The sequence below is a fragment of the Lissotriton helveticus genome (genome assembly GCF_964261635.1).
Source record: "Lissotriton helveticus chromosome 1_1 unlocalized genomic scaffold, aLisHel1.1 SUPER_1_unloc_85, whole genome shotgun sequence".
Taxonomy (NCBI): domain Eukaryota; kingdom Metazoa; phylum Chordata; class Amphibia; order Caudata; family Salamandridae; genus Lissotriton; species Lissotriton helveticus.
The window spans coordinates 256,726-273,636 of NW_027611731.1; the positions used below are offsets into that span (position 1 = coordinate 256,726).

Genomic DNA, 16,911 nt, shown 5'->3' on the forward strand with positions numbered 1-16,911 from the left:
GCCTACGACCCGGTGAGTGGGGTCCGGGGTCCAGTCTGGAAGAGGAGGGCATCGGGGCACATTGCCGGTGCCTGCCCCTCCCCTCCAGCGCGAGGACAGTTGTGTGGAGCCACAGAGGCTCTTGGGGCCACTTTTGAATTCCAAGTCCCCCAAGGGGGGGACTCCACCAACGGGGGCAGTATTTGGTTCGAGCCCTGAGAGGCTCCAGGCAGGTGCCAAATTGCTCACGGGTCCCCCGAGAGGGACCCCACCGAGACACAGGCCCAGGGTAGGGTCGGGCGGTCCCAGCAAGCAGCGGGCTGCTTCCAGCCCTTCCGAGGCCCGATATTGTTCAGCGCCACGAGGCTCCCCGGGGGCATTTGTAATTAGGAGCCCTGAGGCTCCAGGGCCATTGTTGTTTTTGAGTCCCCAGGAGGGGGACTCCAGCCAAACAGGCAGCGGTTGTTTTCAGAGCCCAGAGAGGCTCGGGGGCATTTCTTGTTTTTGAGCCCAGCAAGGCTCCAACAACGGCCGCATTCTTGCAGAGAGTCCAGAGAGGCTCTAGAGGGCATTTCCTTTCTTCAGAGCCTGCGAGGCTCCCACGTTGGCCCCACCATTGTCTCCATCTGTCCCGCACTTCGTGGGCAGCTGCCACGTTTAGGCCCGTGACACTGGGACACAGGGCGTCCTAGCCCTGGAAAGGCCAGTTGGCCTAGGGACAGTCACAGGTGGTGACTAATGTGAGTTTGGCGCAATTGTGTCCTTTGATACACCTCTGAATGTTTTTAGGCATCATGTGTTTTCCTTCCCTGCACCTCTGAATGTGTTGTTAATGCGTCATGTGCTTTGTTCATTACACCTCTGAATCTATGTTATGCATCATGTGTTATGTGCTTATTCCCCTACAGGTATTGTGATACTTAGGTGGTTGCTTTCTTGCTAGTACAGGTGGTGCTAGTGAGGTCCTGGCTCCGTGCGTGACCTGTTCCTAAGGTGGTTAGGATTGCGTAGGTGGTACTTATCTGTTACCAGTAGTTACTGGTTGTGTGCTAATTTGTGCTACAGTGATTTTCTATGCTATGTTCTAAGTGCTAAGTTCTAAAAGTGCTGATTCCTGACAGTGGACCAGGTGGCCCTTTCTTGTACATATATCCCCTGTAAATTCTGCCCGTGCCATATTGTAAAGTGTGTGTTTTTATCTAATGTGTTTTGGTGTAATACAAAGGCTATTTTTATATATAACCTTGTGTGGAGTTTCCTTTGTGGTGGGCCTTGGGTGTTGTTGCTGGGGGTGCGTGCGCAAACACTTAACTCACTTCACCTCCAAGTTTAGCCTTGCTGCTCGTGCTACGTTACCCAGGGGGTGAGCAGGGGTTATCTTGGCGTGTAACTCCCTTGCCCTGACTTAGGAGTGGTGGTCTCTGACTGACTTTGGCGCAAGCCCTGGCCAGCCAGGGATCCCATTTCTAACAGTAAGTACAACAATGTTGCACTTTCAAGATTCCACAAACTCCTCCTTCTTTTGCCAAAATTATATCAAGAGCAAGATGATTTTGCATCACCATAGCCCTCATAGCAACCATTTCAGTGTTTACCATTAAGAATCCACCTGCTGTGTCTGTTGACAAACGATCTACTATCGTTGATAATTTCCGAATTCTGTTTGCATTGAATGATATTCCCTCTGCTAGTATCAGTGCTCCAAAAACATCACCTATTATTTCTATTACACTTTCTCTCTTTCTACGGCATAAAGGTTTACCAATCTCATGTATTCCTTTAGTACCTCTATCTACATGGAAAATTTTAGGGAAGACCAAGCCTATATAACAAGACCCATACCAGTAATCAGGCAACCTATATTATGCTTTCTTTCCGCACAAAAAGTAAATTCCTGGAAAAACTGGGTCATTTCCACCTTTAAACCCCCAACCCCCTTTTATAATGTATGTGTCTTCACATTGACTCGCTCCCACAAAATAATTGTCATACACAGTGTTGTCTCTCCTAATACATAGTTTGCCTAATAATGGTGTATTCATGCTTATGGCCACATTTACATTATGCCCTTCAATATTTTCATCATCAAATGTCCACAATTTAGTTTTAGGGTGCTTCATTTTTTCTTTTCTTTTATATTCACTTCTTCTTTCCTCAACCATATTCAAATTTTCTTTATTCGGTATTTCAAAATTAGAAATCCATAAAAGCAATATTGTACATATTATTATAATATTAAACATGAGATTTACGGTACAATGCAGTTTAAAATACAGAAATTAAAGGAACTATAATTTCACAATTCATTTGAATGAGTTAATTAATAAAAAAACATTAGTCTTTTACTTTTGCAGACATCACTTTACAGGTTTTTCCTGTGTCTAAAAATGCATTTCAGAGAGTTGAGAACGTGATAACAGGTGATTTCTGAATCTAAGAGCTGTATGCACAGCATGGCAGGGCGACACTGTCTGTAACCCCATGATTTTAGCAGAGATAGTAGCCAGAGTTTACGATGATCATTGTAAAATTTGCAAAACATGGCTACATGTAGGGTGGACTGCACTGATTTGTCATCGCAGGGACAGAGGGGTAAAATTGGGTCCCAAGCATTCATTGTAGGGAAAGCTACTAACCGGTGGAATAGGTTTAGTCTGAATCTAGTCAGAAGAAATCAATCAAAAATACCTATTTCAAGGTTTAAGTAGGGCTGGATGGTAAACGTAGTCTGTACAATGATGGCGTGGTGGACAGAGGGTTTCCCTATTTCGCTGACAAGCCTTAGGTTATCCAAGTGGCCCAAGGCCAAATCTTTTAGCTCTTTCTTAGATATCTCACTGATCTTTGCCGGTGTAGAATAGTAGATCTCTAGGCCTAGGTCAGTGAGAAAATTTCTAATATAGGCGAGCCATCTTATTTTTAGGGAGTAATCTAGTGTCATGGCATCTGCCACGATCCTCTTGGTTAGTGTATTTTTATCCGAGGTCCAGATGCGTCGCCATAGGAGCAACGGTTGAATTTTTGCCAGATCCTCAACGTATGGTGTGCCTAATTCAGTATGGCACGCATACGTTGATGATCGTTTTGGCGCCACATGGAGAAACCTTAAAATGCGTTTTCTGCAACCTGTAGCGCAGAAACATCCGTGTGCCACCAGACGCCAGCCCCGTACAATGCTGTTGACTGGCATTTAGCTCTATAGATTTTTAATAGTTCCAGGGGCGATCGTTTGCCCAGTTTTTGCGAAAAGGACACCAGGGCTGCTATGGCTCTCTTGAAGCAATGTTTCCTGGCCTCGACTGCCACTTTCCAAGACAGTTTGTCATCTATCATGATGCCTAGGTAACAGTAATCAGACGTCAGCTCTATTTTTTGGTTTTTAAGCATTAGGTCCTTAGGCCGTTTTCTCCCTGTGCCTGCCGTCATTACAAAGGTCTTCTTTACGTTAATATGGAGGTCAAGACTGCCCATGAAGGACGAATATGTAGAAAGTACCTTCTGGAGTTCGCAGGGGGTCCGTGCCAGTAGGACGGCATCGTCTGCATAGAGTAGAACGGGAATCGGGCGTTGTTTTGCCTGTGGGAGGTCCTGGGCACCCCTCAAAAGCTCAACCTCCAAGCTGTTGGTATAGAGGGAGAATAAGAAGGGGGCCAGGACACATCGTTGCCTGACTCCACGCTCCACTCCGAAAGATGCCGATAGCTCGCCCTTTGTACCGAAACGGACCCTCGCAGAAGCCTTGGAATATAATTCCCTCAGGAAGTTTAAAAGTGGCAAGTCCACCCCCATTTGTGACAGCACGGACCATAGTTTCGTATGGGAGACACAATCAAAAGCAGCAGACAGATCCACATAGACCATGTAGAGTCTGTCCTGCTTTGCATGAAGTGCTTCCCTATAATAATAGAAAGGTTTAGGGCCTGTTCTACTGTCCCGAAACCTTCCCGGAAACCAAATTGCAAATCAGACAAAATGCCCCTTTCCTCCACCCGCTGCTGGAGTCGCTCCAGGATTACCCTTCCAGCTACCTTGCCCAACGAGTCCAACAAGGAAATCGGGCGGTAGCAGGCAGGGTCCTGGCGGTCTCCCTTTTTAACAATCGGGACCATAACGGACTTCGTCCAGGACTCCAGAAGCCCTTTCTTTGCAGCTGCCGCGCATACCCTGGTAAGGATGGGGGCCCAGAGGTCTGTGTTGTGTTTAAAAAAATCCACTGGGACTCCATCAGGCCCGGGAGCTTTTCCATTTTTACTTAATTTTAGGGCCAGAAGGACCTCCGAGATGTCAAACTCTATTGGGATGGGATATGTCACGTCAGGGCGAGTTTCACCATCAGTTTCTTGGTTTATTTCTCTTTTTTGGAAAATTTTAGAAAAGTGCGATACCCACACGGCCTCTTCTATAGCGACTTCAATTTTTGGGGTTTTTTCATCTTCCAAAAATGGAGTTCTCACTACTCTCCAAAAGGCTTCACTATTTTTTGCTGAAGCACTTTTGTGAAGTTCGTCCCACAAAGCCTGCTTTAATTCTGCCTTTCTCTGATTCCGCACAAGAAGGTATTCCTTTCTTAATGTGGCAATTAGGTGGAGATCTCTATCATCTTTATTTAGTGCCACTTTTAGTTTGGAATGAGCCAGTGGGCAATCGTGGTTAAACCACCCTTTCTTGTTCGAGTTTCGGGCTATTGGTTTCGCTCTAAGTAGGGACTTAATTTTATCCAAAATTATAGAGAAATTACTTAGAATTTCCTCATTTGCCGCCATTAAGTCCAGGCATTTTTTTATCTGGGGATATACAGATTTTATCAGCTCTTCGGTAAGTTCGCCAGGGTTTATCTTCCCCCACTTTATTGTATACCCATTTAGCTGACCCAGATGTATATTATTCTGACTCAGGGCTTTTACTATAATTTGGGGTAGGGATTGATAGTGGATTAAATTCAGTTCCAGTTTAAGGGCCGAGTGGTCGCTTAAAGCGTTAGGGATAACTTCAAAGTGCTTAACTCTATTTAGGAGGCCAGCCGATATTAGAATATAGTCGAGTAAGACCGCCTTCCCACATAGGTTGGTTCTAACTGGTTGGTACTACCATCTAGGGTGTTAACTATTAGGAGGTTCAAGTCTGAAAACAGGTCATTCATCATAGCGCCCAGTTTGGTGTGACGAAAATGGGTAAGGAGGTTACCCTCCTCAGTCACCATCCCAGCACAGTTTTTCCCCAAATGGTTGCAGTGATGTAAGTTGAAATTCGCCCCCCCCCATAGGAAGAATACGGTGCCCTTTTCGCCTTTTACCTGCCTTAGGTTAGATAGTTTCTCATTTAGATTTGATATCACCCTCAGGAGCTGTTGTTCCTCGAGGTTGTTATAGAAATTAATGAGGACGGCTGACTCTTTTTTGGGCAAGGAGAGGCAGAGAATCTGGAAGTTATCATCTAGTTCAATAGTGGTTATTTTTATTTGCTGAAGGGTATTAGCTATATAAATGTTTAGTCCCCCCTTTGGCCTGCCCTTGGCCCCCACCAATGCTGGGGAGAAATACGTCTTGAAGCCTAAAAGGTGGAGTTCCGTCGGTGACCATGTCTCCTGAAGGCAGACAATTTGATGACAACCCACGAGGTTCATGATACTCCCATCTTCAATTTTTGGGCGAAGTCCAGCAATATTCCAAAAAACGACACCCAAAACTTGGGGATCCCCCTTGGAAGCATCACCAATGTGAGGAACAGAAGGAATGTCGGGCTTCTCTAGATTTAGCCTCCCAAGGTCTCCTGGCTGTGATGGTCAGTCAACTGACTCTAAGCCACTATACCTGTTCATTGTTGGTATTCCATTCCAGCCCTCCCAGCATGATGGTTCGCTATAGTTCCCCCTCTGATGTTGCCCTCCCCACTCTTCCCTTTCTCTGCCCCGATATCGAGAACCCACTGTTTCCCAGGTCCATCGTTAAGAGGACCGTCTGGAAATCTGGGTGGGTAGAAAAATGAAAGGCGCCTTGTTCCTATCCCACCATTTGAACTGAAGTCTTCCCCTGAGCAGATGTACTCAACTACTCTGGGGTCTTCGAAGGTAATTAGAATGCAGTCACCCTGTATTGTTTTTCTCCCATGGCCCACCCTAGGAGCCCTTCTAACCATCAAAATTCTAGTTGAACAACCATATCTAAAAATGCGTTTTCTTCATTTCTCAATTTACAGGTCAAATTATGTTTAAATGCATAATCATGAGTCAATTCTTGTGTTTCTAAAAAATATTCACCAAAAACGTTTACAGACTTAATTTTGTTTAGTTCAGCTACAATTTTCAATTTTGCAAAAACATCATCAGAATTTGAATAATAATACTCTAATTCACCTGTCCTATAAAATAAACGTGTTAGTACACGACAAGAATCTCCATATGTAAGTGGGAGATGGTGATAGGTCACCCCCTCCGAAACTGATGCTGGCAATTTTACCAACACATAACAGTCACTAGCATCCATAGTTTTAACATACTCAGATAATAACTTTGAAAATGTATTCTTGGAAAAATCACTTATTGAGTTATCTTGATGAATTTCTGGTTTATACACATGTAATGTATCACTCTTTAAGTCGATTTTCTGTTCATTCATACTTTCATTTGTTTTCATCTTCTCAAAGTTTGGCCTAAAAGGAATAATAATAGCTAAAATCAACCATATTAACATTAATAATCCAGTACATATTAACCACATTCTAAACCATTTTCTAAGAATAGCACATTTTGATCTAGTTACATCATTAGTAGCCATGTTTTTTTTAGTAAACTTAGAATTTTATGTTTACACTTATAGTGTTTCTTCCAACCAGATTACAAATCTTGGTATCTTTGTTCTTTTCTCTTTTCCAGTTCAAGTTCAGATATCTTTTCTTTTCTCTGAGCCACAATTTTAACTCACTTTCTTTCGCCTCTTCTATGTGATTCAGATTTTCTTGAATGCTGTTCACTTCATTTATAGGAGGCAAGACCATGTAAGTCCATTCAGGTGATTTATATTTTTGATTTGGTCAACCTCTATTTTCTTTCCCAACAACTCCTTTTGACTGGTTATTTCATTTACTTGTTCTTCTGGCTCCACTTGCTGTGCTGCTGTCCTAAACTGGCTAGCGAGCGGCACCAGCTGGTTGTTCCCATCTGCAGGTCTCATGCCCTAGTACGATGTAGAGAAGTCTCAGACCTGTGTTTTTCTGCTAAAATACCCCAAATAGCCGCACGGTTAGGGAAATTCATTGAAGCAATCCGGGCAGCCTTGTCACAGAAAACGGAGTCACTAAAACAAAACCAGCCGGGCTTCAAGCAAGAGAGACTATAATAATACTCTCCACAAAGCTTTATGTACTTGCACTTTACTGCCATTTTGGATAAACGTTTTTAATGTTTTAAACTTCTCTACAGTTCGTAGCAAGTTGCCTGAGATTGTAACTTTTTTTTTCTTTTTTTTTTCTTTTCTTCTTCTTTTCTTTGGAAGTTTTTTGTAAAAATAGTATATTGTAACGATTTTAAGTAATTGAACAATAAAGCTTAACCCCACTACTTGTTCTTCTGGTTCTTTCGCTTTATTAACCAGTTTAAATTTCAGTTCATCAGTTCCATTAGGCCAATTATCTCCTTTTCGAGCTTTCTTTAATTTGGGTTCAATAGTGTTTCATTCCACTCTCCAAGCTCTTTTTCTTGAACTCCTTCTCAATTGAGTTTCATCTCCACTGTCATCAGTTTCAGTTTCTGAATTTTCTGCAGTTCAATTATGATGAACTTGATGACGTCTTGTTCTTTTTCAGAAACTGTTTTTTCTTTAGTCAGTAGTTTCACTCTGTTAGGAACATCTCCATAACTTGGTACTTGGAAGCTCATCCTCATCGTGAGTTCTTTCTTCTTTTCCAGCTTCGAGACTTTGGTTCCTAATTCCGGAGCTTTCAGACTGTCTTTCAGTATTTTCTTGATTACCAATTTTATCTCCACATTGCTCAATGTCCTTACTGGTATCCGTTCTTACCGAATCTCGACTTTCAGGTCGATCTTCAATATTTGGTATTTCCACAATTTCACCTCCATCAGATGCAGAACTGGCATCTGATATCTCCAGATGTCAACATACAGGTCGAGCTTCAGTATGTGGATTTCTTTCTGTTTCACCTTCAGAATCTGAATCCGTTGTGCTTTCACCTTCCTCTTATGGATTTTCAGGTTCAGGCACACAGATGGTGTGGCTTGCATGCACCCATCTCTTTACTCCGGCACATTTAATTGCAGTTGTGCTGACCAAAATAACTTGTCTTGGTTTTTGCCAGCGAGGCACTAAGCAGTTTCTTCTTCGATGCACCTTTATCTGAACCCATTCTCCAGGATCTAGATTATGAGCTGGATGTTTCTCTTTTGAGTTTGACTCAGTTCCCACCTGATGGAACACAGAAGTTACCACGTCAGTAATCCAGCATGATGTCATCATTAATAGTTAACAGTTTATCAACTGGCACAAATGCTTGTCTCAACACTCTTCCCATCAGAATCTCATGTGGACTTAGTGCAGTCTTTTTGTCAGGTATGCTTCTTAGAGTCATCAAAACAAGTGGCAAAGCGCCTGGCCATTTCAGTCCAGTAGCCAAACACATTTTTGCAATCCTGTTTTTTATTGTTCCATTTACTTGCTCAACAACCCCAGAAGCCTCTGGTCTGTAAGCACAATGTAATTTCTGACGAATGTCCAGTGCTTCACAAATCATTTGCAACAATTCATTTTGAAAATGAGTCCCATGATCTGTTTCAATAGTTACTGGGAACCACTAGCGTGGTATAATTTCATGCAACGGTAATTTTGCAACAGTCACTCCATCATTCCTCCTAGTGGGGAAGGCTTCTACCCACCGGGAAAACAGGCAAATGATTACTAATACATATCTGAGTCTGTTTCAGGGTAGCAGTTCAATGAAATCTAACTGCATTCGTGTGAATGGACCTCCCTCCCGTCCTATGGTTCCCAAGCACACAACTGTTTTCCTTCTTGGATTAAATTGCTGACATCTCTGGCATAGGCTCTCAGCATTCATCCTAAATTTGGGGTTATACCATGTCTGTCTAAACATTCGAATCATCGCATCCCAGACAATATGAGCTTGACCATGGTACATTCTGGCCATATTTGAAATCATGTTATCAGGCACTACTGGTCTTTCATCTTTGTAAACCCAAATTTCATCTTCTTCCCTCTGTCTACATCCTGCTTTTAACCCATTGTTTTTCTCTTCCTTACTAGCGTCTTCCTGCATCTGTTTTACTTCCTGCCAAGTCTCAACTACTGTGGTTAGCATTAAAGGACTTGAAACATGTTCTTCTTTTCTGTCCCGATTTATAGATGCTAGATTTTCAGCGCAGTATTTTGCAATGGAATCGACATACCTATTACCTCTAGTGACGTAGTCATCTCCTTTTATATGGGCTGCACACTTTACTACAGCGATTTTATCAGGCAATTGAATTGCATCAATCAACATTTTTACAAATTCAGCATTTCTTATGGGGGATCCTGCAGAAGTTAAATAACCTCTTTGGGACCACAATTGCCCCTAATCATGGACAACCCCAAACCCATACTGACTGTCAGTCACTATGGTAACTCTTATCTCTTTTCCCAATTCACATGCTCGAATCAAAGCAATCAATTCCGCTATTTGAGCAGAACCAATTCCTTTCAGACAAGATGCTTCCAGTACATCTGCCGCTGTGCATACAGCATATGCAGCACTCAAAACACCCTCATCTGTTCTCAGACATGAACCATCAACAAACATTACATAGTCAGATTCAGGCAATGATTCATCTCTGATGTCAGGTCTTGGTTTAGTACAATACTCAAGAACATCTAAACATTTGTGATCAACCTAATTTCTTACTTCAGCTTCCATAACATCAGGCAACAGTGTAGATGGATTTACATTCACACATTGTGAAAATGTTACATTATCTGCTCCTAGAATTGTTTTCTCATATTTTGTCATTCTGTTGTTGGTAAGGAATTGTGTTTTTGTTCTAGTGAGAAGAATTTCCACAGAATGAGGTACATACACCCTCACAGAAAATCACTTCACTATTCCTTCACTCTGTTCCAAACTTACACTTGAAGCTGCTACTGCTTTTAAACAACCTGGTAAGGCTTTTGCAACTGGATCCAAAACAGCTGAGAAATATGCAATTGATTTCTCAATTTTCCATGCCTTTGAATTAGGATGGACAATGCACATCCTTCTCCTTCACTGCAATACAGTTCAAATTCTTTTTCATAGTCAGGCATTCCTAAAGCTGGAGCTTCACATACACTTATTTTTAGCTGTTCGAAGTCTTCCATTTCAGCTTTATTCAAGACTATAGGGTCCTTTACATCTGCTCTTGTTAATCTTTGCAAAGGTTTAGCTATCAGTGAAAATCCACTAATCCATTGTCTACAGTTACCTACCATTCCTGGAAACATTCTCACTTGTCTTTGTGTTTTAGGTGGTTGCATTCCTTGTATCATTTTGATTCTTTCTGTAGTGACTTGTCTAATTCCTTTAGCAATTTTATGACCCAAATATTGTACTTCTTTCTGACAAAATTGTAATTTAGATGGAGACACCTTATGTCCCTCTTCTGCCAAATGGTTCAATAATGTAACAGTGTCTGCTACACATGCATCTTTCGTCTTTGATGCCACTAATGGGTCATCAATATATTGAACCAATACAGATTCTCCAGGCATGTTCAAACTCTCTAATGATTTCTTTAGCAACTGATTAAAAATGGATGGACTCTCAGTATACCCCTGAGGAATTCGGCACCAAAATGCGATCTCCGAACTGGAATGCAAATATTGGCTGGCTTTCAGGATGTAATGGAACAGTAAAGAATGCATAACATAGATCAATGGCAGTATACCATTCTGCATCATGTGGAATTTGATATAGAATCACTGCTGGGTTTGGTACAATCGGACAACAGGGGACAACGATCTTATTAATTTTTCTAATATCCTGTACTATCCTAAACGTTCCATTAGGTTTTTTAAATCCCATTATCGGCCAATTACAAGGACTGCTTTCTATCTCTCTCAAAATGCCTTGTTCAATCATCTTATTTATTATGGGGGTAATTCCTTCAATTATTTCTGCTGTCATTTTATATTGGGGAATGTTTGGGTAACTCCTCCTTTTACAGAAACTTTTACAGGATCTACATTTTTCATTAGTCCAATTTCTTCTCCTGTAAAACCCCATACTTGTTCTTTCACTACCTCTTTCAATTCAACGGGTATCTTTTCTCGGTCAAACACGGGAAACAGTTTATTCTTTTCTGATTCTATCAATAACATAGTCATTTTATACAAACTATCTTCATCTGGTGTTTGGAATTCAATGCCATCTAGTGAACAATATATGGCACAGTTCATTTTGCACAGTATGTCTCTGCCAAGCAGATTTACAGGACTACTGTCACACACCATGAAGCGATGCATGTCTTTAAAGTTTCCAATTTCTACTTCAACCGGTTTTGTTAAGGACGTTTTAATCTTTTGGTTAGCTACACCTACAACTTGTATTTGTTCACACGAGAGAGGAAGGTTTTGAATTTCCACTGATCTAACAGTAGAACGGGTAGCACCTGTGTCCACTAGGAAAGTCACATCTATACCATTCACCTTTTCATTCACATAAGGACCAGATTGATCTACCTCTAGAGTAGCGCCATGTACGCACACTTCTCCCTCTCTCAGGCACCGTCAGAAACTCTCATCCGAATCACTCCCATCTTCCTTCAATCAATACTGCGGACTCACATTCACTCTTGAATTTCTTATTACCTGATCTCCTGCGCAGAATCCTGTCTCTGTACTGTATCTCTGTAGGTCTACACTGTGAGTAAATGGAGGTTGTGGCACCTGACACTGCTGATTAGCTACCTGTGGTAGAGGTGATGACTGTTGAATTACCAAAGAGCAGCGTATGCGCTGAATGAGGCCGAGACCTAAAAAGTATCAGCTGCCTGTATTTACTTTGGAATGGTGGAACTGAGTCTGCTACTGAAGAATCCTGCCATCCTACTTGTGTGTCCTCCAAGGCGCAGTAACACAACAGTACACAGTTAATTAGTCTGAATAGTTTAATCGTGGGAACAACGAGCCACTGCTCCTCTCACGACAGAAGAGAGGCACCAACTGACTCTTCATGGAACTTAGACACAGAGAAGTTCCATGACAACGCATGGGATTCTGTATGGAATCCAAACAAGCATATCTAAGCATAACATATTACCTCTTTTTGTAAAGAAAACAAACAATATAATGCATAGCAAATAATGAGAGAAAGCGTTAAGCATAAAAAAAAATCATTTGGAAAAATACAAGAGTACAAGAAAAATGTATGGTAGAATACAGTTAATGCAGATTATGCACAAAACATAAACATGAGAAGCATAAAAAATGCAACAAAGTTGACCATAAACATGAAGATTGCAAGTGATTGCTGAAAAGTTTAACGCAGCTTCCAGGGAAACCGTCTAACACGCATAGACTTCCTTGGCCCCTGACTTGTCGCATTGGTTTCAGAGACATTACTTGGAGAAACATTTGCAGGTCCTGTCGTAGAAGAAGATACAGAAACATTTGCAGGTCCTGTCGGAGAAGAAGATACAGAAACATTTGCAGGTCCTGTCGGAGAAGAAGATACCGAAACATTTTCAGGTCCTGTCGGAGAAGAAGATACAGAAACAATTGCAAGTCCTGTCGGAGAAGAAGATAAATTTGCTGGTCCCGTTGGAGAATTGGTGTTGCCTGCAGACACATTAGTCAAACCAGAAGGTTTATTCACTGCAGACTAAACTTTGACAACTTTTCCCAGATTCCACCAATGTCCACCCCTTTTCATAACGGCACCACCACAGGCTTTCTCTACACAAATGGGTTCACCAAAGGACATGCCAACTTTTCTTACAAAATTAGTGTTTTTAATACGAACCATGTCCCCAGGAGACAATCCAACTGTCTTCGCAGATTTCTTCAGATTATACCTGCCAGACATCTTCTTCTGCGCTACTTTAACACGAGACTCCAAAGCAACATTATCCACACAACATGAAACTTTGTTAGAAACGGTTCTTAACAACCAAGCAGGATAAAGAGTAGAAGTAGGTACTTTACCTTTAAGTGAAACAAAAGGTGCAATTTTTGTAAGTGAATGTGGCGTTGTGCGATAAAACCACCACATGGATCTGACTGCACCCTCCACATCAACACTGTTGTCTTTAGCCCACTTGATACATTCCACTACTACTCTGTTCATTCTCTCAACTAAACCGTTGGTTTGTGGGTGTCCAACAGAACATCTTAAATGCTTCACACCGGATTCACTTAAAAACTCACTCATTTCCTGATTAACAAATTGCCCACCATTATCTGAAACTATTGCCTCCAAAACCCTTCCCTCATAAAAATCTCTTTAAGGAAGAGTATGGCATTGCTAGCAGTGGGAGACACGCAAAGCTTGACTTCAGGCCACTTGCTGTGAAAGTCCATTAGTACAAACGCAATAAATAAGTTGTGGGGAAGAAAATTGAATGGCCCAACCAAATCAATGCCCACCTTAAGCCATGGCTTCGTAGGAAAAGAGATGGGTTGAAGAGGATGTGTAACAACTTTCAAACCCTTTTCTGCTCCACTACAGACAACACACTCCTTGACCCTCCCTTCTATGTCTTTGTCCATGGAGGGCCACCAATAGTGTAGTCTGAGACGTTTCTCATCCTCGTCGCCCAAAATTATGTTGTGTCCTCCAAGGCGCAGTAACACAACAGGACACAGTTAATTAGTCTGAATAGTTTAATCGTGGGAACAACGAGCCACGCTCCTCTCACAACAGAAGAGAGGCACAAACTGACTCTTCATGGATCTTAGACACAGAGACGCTCCATGACAACACATGAGATTCTGTATGGAATCCAAACAAGCATATCTAAACATAACACTATTGGCCTGTGAAGGAAGAAGCCTGTTACAATGTATTTATTTTGAAAGTATTCTGTAGTGCAAACATAACCAACTCGGGTATCAGAGTGCTTTACAGTTTACATATAACAAGAGGGGAACAAGCAATCAGAAACAGAACCAACAATGCAAAAAATACACAATAATGAAGAGCCGAGGGATTCCCGCCACCATAGAAGCTGGGCCACAGATCAGCAACTGTGACCTCAGTGTCCACTGGTATAGCCAGTCCAAAGCAGAGATTTCTTCATCAAGAGCCCTTTGACTTCCTTTTTAAAGAGGACAATGGAAGGATTCACCCTGACTTCAGGGGGAGGGAGTTCCAAATCCTCGGTGCTATACCCGAGAAGGCTCGATTGTAGGTTTTTTCTTCTTGAATTTTGTTTGTTTGAGCAATAGTGTGCTGGAGCTTCTGGAGGCTCTTGCACCGCATGAGAGCTCCAGTTTCTGAGTGAGGTACAGAGGGTGTTAAAGTGGAGCATTTGTGTGCCATGCATGCAATTTTTTATTGTATCTGAGCTTCATATGGCAGCCAGTTCAAGGACAAAAGGTCAGGGGTCGGCCCAGTCTTATGAACTACTCTTTATGTGCAGTTCTTTTGCTCTAATTTGGTTTTGAAGCTTTATGCTCCTTTGATTTCACACTCTAATCCTATTCCATTCTGTGGTGGGCAGACTCTCACACCCAACCTGCACCGCAAGACATGGGCAGTGCAAAAGTTTTCGCCATCTCACGATGAGGCTTGGCATTTAATCTTTGTTTTACCAAAATATGCTGGTTGTGAAATCTATACTTAGCCGGGTCAGTTTCCACAGCACAGTGGCATATCTCTTGGTGAGAGGAGTTCCTGTGTCCAACCCTCAGAACAACTCACAACCCCATTGTGTAGTGACCCAGATGGAAACTTAAATCAAACTAAACACTAGTAGTAAGTATGTGATGATAAAACTGCGCTGTAAAACAATGATCATTTCATTTGACCCTTGGGGAGAGAAAACCCAGTCTCATAATACACTAACTAAAATATGATGTAGTGAGAAAGTTATGAATCTTGAAACAAGGATTTCTACTCCGTGGTGTTGTTACTCTTGCTTCATCAATTTTCTTGTAGATAGTCAAATGACATCCTTACTATGTCTTTGTGCCCTTAATTTCCATTATTTTATAGAGGTGGGTAAGCCAGTGAAGGGTGCCTAGCTTTAGCTTAGCTCGGAGTTTACTCGGATCCTCGGGTCAAAGCAAGCCAAGCCATTTGTCTGCCTCAGGAGGCCTTCTTTAGGGATGACTGACCCATATTAAAAATCGCGTTTGACTTTGCCACACATGGTGAAGGCAGAGTTGGGATCAAGCAGTTTACACTCTTCTGCAGTCTGCATTGCCCGTCTTCTTGTTAGTAGTTTACTTGGGCTACTCAGGGTGGCACGAATAGTGCTTCAGGCCCTGTTGACCCCTTTAACACCCATGCCCTGGGTACCATTGATACCATGTACTAGGGACTTATAAGGGGGTTAAAGTCATTGCCAATTGGGGATGCTAATTCACATATATCAATTTCAGCCTGCTCCAGTGCACTTTCAGAGTCCTAACCAACAGAATCTGAAGCAAAAAGTTTGGGGGTGACCATCCAATAAGGGTACTGTCCTCCAGATGATGACAGATGCAGACTTGGGTTCTAATGTAAACGCGTTCCTGCAGTGGCCTTCTAATTCAATTTATACAATTAAGTTAAAGAATATCCAAACCAGGTGACAAAAGATAGATACTATACTGAAATTATTCAAAAAGTATAAAAGTTTATTTTTTCTCTTTTTATCTTTTAATTCATATAAATTCTGTTATTAATCAGAAATCACAAAACAAACATTTTTCAATTCATATCAAAGAAATTTTTTTCAAAACAAGAATAATTGAGTCATAAATATCTACAACACAGAATATATAATACACATACAATATACAAAATAATTTAATAATAGCCCTTGGTAACAACCATATCTCTCAACACACTCACGTGCTAACATTCATACCACACTCAAACTACAAACTAGGATGGTAAAAGGAACTGAATTAATTTTTAGCAAGATGACAATGCTAAAAACATGGGCCAAGATGTAATTTAAGGCTCCCGCAACAGGTCTACGCGCGTTTCGGCAGCTTTAAGCCGCCTTCATCAGGACCTTTTTCATCGTGACTGTGCAGATACCAAGGGATCAGTTGCATCAAGTAGCAAAGATGTCACCAAACGTCTTCAGTGCATATAGGGGGACAGAGCATCCTATGCCGCCAATAAGTAACTTTTTTTTGGTCTTTGATAAATTTATTAACTATTTGAGAAGTGCACAAATTCGCCGCTTGTTCTAAGAAAATTGAAGTCAAGGGGAGGCTTAGGGCTTCAACGGTCTGCTGTCCTGTTTTACACCATAATTTCAATATACGAGGGGAGTCCTTTATATATGTTAAAGTTGCTCCACAGTCAGTCCCCTCGTAAAAACCACAATTGGGGCCGTATATCAGCACCGCACCAAGCCTTCTCCGCCAAGAGCTCAGACTTGGGGCCTGCGTCCTGTGAGCCCTCTCTATATTGAAGTACGGGGATAGCTCTCTGTCTGGAATCCATGTTTTAAACTAGTCTCCCCAGTTTGTTGTCCTTCCGTGCCCTTTGGCAGTCTCACCAGCCACAGATTATTTCTGCACCATCGGCATTCTGCATCTTCCATGCGTTGTCGGCTCATTCAATCTTTTATGGTTGTGTAGTTGTGCTTGCCACATCTTGCAGGGAGGAAATGTGGCCCTCTGCCTCCATAGCTTGCCAGGATAAGTTACATAAGTATTGACGGAGGCGCAAGACCCCCTACCCCATAAATCTTGTCTGTCAAGTCTTTGTGGTTGTCTTTGATCACTTGAA

At 41.9% G+C, this 16,911-nt stretch overlaps 1 pseudogene; it reads left to right on the forward strand.

Annotated features, from left to right (window-relative positions):
• LOC144806557 (uncharacterized) overlaps positions 1-16,911 on the forward strand; it is a 49,963-nt pseudogene that overhangs the window by 14,297 nt on the left and 18,755 nt on the right.